At 31.6% G+C, this 6,396-nt stretch overlaps 1 long non-coding RNA gene across 6 annotated transcripts; it reads left to right on the forward strand.

Annotated features, from left to right (window-relative positions):
- The first annotated feature begins 296 nt into the window (after window positions 1-296).
- On the forward strand, window positions 297-5,554 carry LOC107912597 (uncharacterized). 6 transcript variants are annotated; one of them, XR_005921162.1, is made up of 11 exons: window positions 297-665; window positions 1,088-1,152; window positions 1,250-1,336; window positions 1,434-1,545; window positions 1,812-1,875; window positions 2,175-2,336; window positions 4,073-4,122; window positions 4,653-4,733; window positions 4,821-4,928; window positions 5,011-5,114; window positions 5,218-5,554. It is a non-coding gene; the product is annotated as an uncharacterized lncRNA (long non-coding RNA). The 6 variants fall into 6 exon arrangements; XR_005921160.1 differs by lacking the exon at window positions 4,073-4,122 and having other exon boundaries at window positions 1,434-1,556; XR_005921161.1 differs by lacking the exon at window positions 4,073-4,122 and having other exon boundaries at window positions 1,772-1,875.
- Window positions 5,555-6,396: the final 842 nt, after the last annotated feature.

The following is a 6,396-nucleotide window of genomic DNA, read 5'->3' on the forward strand; positions in this document are numbered from 1 at the left end:
TAATAGAAATCGTGATTAACATTGGATAATTCTAACTTAATAATTAATTGCATCTATTTAATCATTTGTTTTATTATTAAAATATACGATATTTATTTTGAGAATACTTAATTTTTTTTATTAAAATCCAATTTATAAAAAATAGTAATAATAAATGCTTTATAAAATCACTTAACTAAAAAATTTTAGTAGACAAAATAAAAAATTTTTAGCTGAGCAAAACGGCGTTATTTTGTTTAAAATGAAATGATTTTTTTTGACATTTTTATTAAAAACGCCGCAAGGAAAAGTAATCAAAATCCCGCTCACTCCCAAAACTTGGTTACCCGCTCATTACTACCTCTTCTTCTCATCTCAGTCGTGCGCCCTAAATCCCCAAATAAAAGTTTATTTTTCTTCAGCTGAAATCCCCCAAATTTCCCATTTCCAACAACACCAGTCAATACACCTACACCAATCACACTTCTTTTTCCTTTTCATTTCACTGCACTGAATTCACTCACCATAGCTATTCCTTTTCTCTCGATCTGTTAGGGTTTCTTTTAGTTTTAGGCTTTCAATACAGTTTCCTTTTAATTTTACTGGAAGGAGTTGAAAGATAAAGGAAACGAAGAGGGAGTAAGGCTGTTCGCTGAAATAAAGAGATAAAAAAAAGGTTGAAGAAGGTGAAGAATCTCTGTTTCAGTTTCTTTTTCTGTCTTTGCTTAAAAAATCTTTTTTCTTTTTCTTCTTTTTTTGTTGTGTAAATACGCGTATTGCCATAAATCAAGTTTTTTTACGGTAAGATGTTCCACGAGCACCTTCTTGGAATTAACTGTGTTAAATGGAGCTGCTTCCTTTTCACTGTTTACTTGGCATATTGGTTGGTTACTATGTATAACTCTCTCTTTAGTGTAATTTCTTTGCTCTGATTATAGTAATTTGTCTAACCGGGTTATCACTTGGCTACAACTTTTGGAATCCATGGTTTATTGTGTGAGTGGTTTCGATGAAGCTGTGGGGAGTTTGCGATTTCATCTGTTTTAATTTTATCTACATTTTGAGTTATTAACTCTCATCTTTACACATTCTATATGCTTCCTTTCAGGCGTAGAGATCCCCAAGTTTGTTGACACAGTCACTCCTCAATTCAAACCGAAATTTGATGCATTGGTGAGAATCAGCAGCATTCTTGATCCTCTTTTACCTGTCTCAATGGTTTTGGTTTTCTTTTTCATCATCTGATTTGGTTATTACTTGTGGTTAATAGTTGGTTGAATTGAAAGAAGTAGAGGAGAAATCTTTGAAAGAGTCCGAGCGTTTGGAGAAAGAAATTGCCGACTTTCAGGAACTGAAGGTAATTGCAAAACACTGCCCAAATGAATCTTCTCTTTATTGTAATTGTAGTTGCAATTGTTGATTTTTGTTCTATTCTTTTTTCTTTATTTGAACAGCAAAAGATCAGCACCATGACAGCAGATGAGTACTTTGAGAAACATCCCGAACTGAAAAAGAAATTCGATGATGAGTTCCGCAATGACAATTGGGGCTATTGAGACATGTTTGGTAATATAAGGGTCATGCCACAAACTTGCTACATATGTATGATTAGTAATGACCAGGAAAGGTTTCTCGTATAGAGTTACCTTTATAAAATTATGCATGCTTGGTATTGTCTTGTTATCAGAGATCCAATAATCTTAAACCTAAAACTAGTATATCGAATAGCAAGACAGCCTTGTGTAAAGCAACAATTGGTTTTGGAATATAATAGACAATATTTCACTTGCAGTTTGTAAAATTGTCTTGATTTTAATAAAAAGAAAATGCAGCATGTTGAATTGTCGGCTAGAAGAGATGTATTGAAGATCTTCAATGAAGTCATTGATGCTACAGGTAAAAAATAGACTTTTGGTTCTTTAAAGTATATTGTACTCTCTCATTTATTTTCTTTTGAGGTAATGATGTAAATTAAGACTAATGAGCTGTCAGATATGACTGACAATGGTTAAATAAATACTAAGAAGAAAAAACAAAGTATTGTTGTCTATCTCTTGTTTTGTAAGTCAACTATTTTAGTTTTATTTTTTTGGTTTTTCATGGTTGAACTGAACTGGAGAAAATGGCTCTATCCGATTGTTCAAGGTAGTTTCATAAGCTAAAACTCAACCACTGTGATATGCATGTCAATGCAGTGTCGGGAGGCTTGTTCATATTGATTTTGGTTTCATCTTGGAAACATCACCTGGTGGAAATATGCGGTTCAAGAGTGCACATTTCAAGTTGAGCCATGAGATGACTCAATTACTAGACCCATCGGGAGTTATGAAAAGTGAAACCTGGGACAACTTTGTAAGGTGATTTCTTCTTTGCTCGATTTTATACTTCTATCTTATCTGCATACCTTTCATTTTATCTTTATTGTCCAAGTCATGTGAGTTTTTTCTTTGTCAAATGCTTGCAGCTTGTGGTTTGAGTTTTTTCATTTTTTCTGCATACCTTTCATCTCATCTTATTTCTATATACAGCGATGACATATTAAATGCTTATTAGTAAAAATCCACAAGATCATACATGCAGGCACAAGTAGAGGTGCTCATGGGCCGGGCCGAGCCCATTAAAAATTTTGGCCCAACCCAAAATATGGGCCTGAAATTTTGCCCAGGCCCGGCCCAAGAAAAAAAATCATAAGCCTGGGCCCGGGCCGGCCCGGCCCATTTTTTTAATAAATACCAAAAAATTATTTTAAAAATTAAAAAAAGTATTTTAAAAATATTTTAAAATTAAAAAATAATAAAAAAGTATTTTAAAAATATTTTAAAATTAAAAATATTTAAAAAATAAATATATTTATTATATCGGGCTGGGCTGGGCCGGGCCTGGGCCAAAAAAGTGGTGCCCGAGGCCCGACCCATTTTCTAAACGGGCTTCTTTTTTTGCCCAAGCCCATATTTCGGGCCTATATTTTTACCCAAACCCTCCCATATTTCGGGCGGCCCGGCCCATGAGCACCTCTAGGCACAAGATCATATATGATGATGTGGTTTGATTTACTAGTGAAGTTACTTGTGCATGTGCCTTGTTACAGGATAATCATTCCTAGGTACTGTAATGAATATTTTACTTAATAAGTTCCCTCTTTTTCTTATATATAAAAAATACAAATTTAACTATTTAATAATAGAATAACAAAAAAAATCAAATTTTGGAAACATCTAAAAATTTTATAATTGAATGAGTATCCTTATAGTATATATTTTTTAAAAAAGTACATATTATATTTTTAATTGATATTTGAATAAATATTTTAAAAAAAATAAAGAAAGAGTTAGAAGAAAGGTGAGAGGCATGTGAAGATATCTAAAAGGGAATAACAAGTTGGGGACGTGAAATGCAGTCATTGAACAGATTTGAGAAATGGAATATTATAAGAATAGGTATTAATTAATTAGTTTATTAGCTGGAGTAGAAGCCACCAGTATCTTGCGTTTCAAGTACAAGTACCTTTTATTATTTTTTATTTTTATTATTATTTTTTCTAAAATATACACAATCATGGGACACGTAACCAAATAATTACGCCTCCCTTCACTATTATATTAGGGTAAAATATAAGAACAATGACTTAATTATATGATTTATTCTATTTTAGTCGCTTAATTATTCATTTTTATTTAATTATTTAATTTTTTGAAATTAAATATTTAATATATTCTCTCATTAGTTGTAGATGAGTCATTGAAAAGTTGTCGTGAGTTTTTTTATTAGTCTAATGACAAATTTAATCTTCTAATATTTATATGTTATATTAATTTAATTCTAAATTTAAAAAATTCAACGATCCTTAATTCTCATATATATATTGTGTTTATATTTTTGTTTTATAATTATATATTTTGATATGTTAATATAAATTAGCATCTGATATATTGTGAGTATTAAATTTTAATTCCACAAGTGGAATTAAAACGTTATTAGATGTTTTATTTTTATAATACTGATTTTCTTTTTATACTACAATCTAATAACTTATATCACATTATGCAAAAGACACTCTAATAGCCCTTCTTTCAAATCATTGAGTCCCTTTCAGCTGTTCCATCCCCTGAACTTGCATTAAGGTTGTACCTGCAATGTGCTGAGGTAATCTTGAGTCTTGACTTAAACCAACTCTGCATAACAGTCATTGGTTAAATACTGAATTGAACCCTGAAAATTATTTTAGATGATAACAAATTTTATTGAACTTCAAGAGATGCCATTTTTCTAATTGATAGTAGGGAAAAGGCATACTGAGATAAATAATGTTGCTCACGAGAGTGCAAGTTTTCTGATGGAACAGGTGCTTACAAGAATAAATAGCTTTATTTGTGACATTCTTAGGGCTGTTACCAATGTTCCATTAATTTATTATGTTGATTCCAGGCATTAGGGATCAATAATTTTATTTTAAGATGATGCGAAGGGGGTGCTATCGTCATAAATCTCCCATCATTATGGCTTTTAAGTTTAATGAATGGCATATTATCATTATGATATTAGCAATATATGCATAATGAACAGTATTGCAGGCTTTGTCTTTGGTTATATTCCTTTTTGATGAAGAGAGGCTTGAATTTTATGTTTAACTTTTTAACCTGTATTTTGTCCTTGTTCTGTTTCATGACTATCAGGCAGCTAATGGCTGTGATATTGAGCATGTTGCGTATGAATTTTTCACACAAGCGTTTGTATTATATGAAGAAGAAATTGCGGTAATTGTACTACTCAGATCAGTTATTGTTGAAGTCTGTTATGCCTTTCTAATTTGTGTAGAGTTTCATGAATGTTTTTGATCATAGGACACTAAAGCCCAAGTGACTGCAATTCATCTGATAATTGGGACTCTCCAGAGGATGAATGTATTTGGTGTTGAGAACAGAGATACTTTGACACACAAAGCCACATGAGTAATATTGCTTCCTCTTCTCTAATTCATTGTACTTCATTGAACTGTTTATACAAAACTTAAATATGTGTTACTTTGGTCAGTATTCAGCTCGGCTATTGAAGAAGGCTGATCAGTGCAGAGTTGTTTATACATGTTCCCATCTATTTTGGGTTGATGATCAGGATGGCATAAAGGACGGGGAGAGGTCTGGCCTCAAAACTTGTCCTTTGGTTTAGATTTTTTTTCATGTAAACATTAAATTCATTCTAACAATAAGAAATTGAAAAAATTTGCGGGAGAGGTTGCAGGGTCCTCTAACAATAAGCAAATCACCAGTTCCGCAATCCAATGGCTGATGGAATTAATTAATATTGAGATGCAAAGTGATTCCACAAACCCTTGTAGTGTGGCGGATGCTTTCCTTACCAGCACCCTGCGTTACATTCAGTTCCAAAAACAAAAAGGTGTAGTGGGTGAGAAATTCGATTCCGTTAAACTGTAAATTGTTGAGTCATGTAAATAAGTAATGCATGGCAGTTAGAGATGTAAATAGGCGTTTATTCTGGCTTTGGATTTCATATTTGCTTGATTATATCTTTTATTACCAAGATTTACTTGATTAAGAAAATGCATTCTTTTTTATTACCTTGCAATGTGTATAATCATAGGCTTGTTTAACTAGTCAGTCTGTTGCTCATATGTATTATTTATTTTAATTTTGATTCTAAATTTTTATTTTTACTTTAATATTTACGATAACTTGAGTTCTAACTTTTGGATTTTAATTGTGTTATTAATTTATTATTTTAAATTCTAAAACTAAATTCATTAATTTTTATATTTAATTTTAAAGTTAAAATTTTCATAGAAAATTTAATTTAAATAATATTTTTTATCCTTAAAAGTATATTTAAAGTTTAAATTTAAAAAATAAAATAAAATAAAATATTTATCATAAAAGTAAATATTATTTGATTAAAATATATTTTTTTAAAGGTTATGTTTTTAGCGGCGTTTTTGCGAGAAGCGCCGGTAAAAGTTTATTCTTTAGTGGCGTTTGTGATAAAAACGCCGCTAAATGTTATGTTTTTTAGCAGCTCTTGTGGGAAAAGTGCCGCTAAAGGTCATGGTCTTTAGCGACGTCTGTGGGAGAAGCGCCGCTAAAGGTTATGTTCTTTAGCGGCGTTTGTGGGAAAAGCGTCGCTAAAGGTCATGGTCTTTAGCAGCGTTTGTGGGAGAAGTGCCGCTAAATGTCTTAGTCTTTAGCGGCGTTTGTGGGAAAAGCGCCGCTAAAGGTCTTGTTCTTTAGCGGCGTTTATTTCTAAAAAACGCCGCTAAAAGCCTGTTTTGATGTAATGATACTAAATCAATCAATTTCAATTGCAAAACACAATAATTCTCACCTCAACACTTACCATATACATTAAATTGAATTATAACAATTAAAAACTAAATTCGGATTATAGAAATACAAATTAGAAATTTCG

Source organism: Gossypium hirsutum, chromosome D11, assembly GCF_007990345.1.
Source record: "Gossypium hirsutum isolate 1008001.06 chromosome D11, Gossypium_hirsutum_v2.1, whole genome shotgun sequence".
NCBI classification, from domain to species: domain Eukaryota; kingdom Viridiplantae; phylum Streptophyta; class Magnoliopsida; order Malvales; family Malvaceae; genus Gossypium; species Gossypium hirsutum.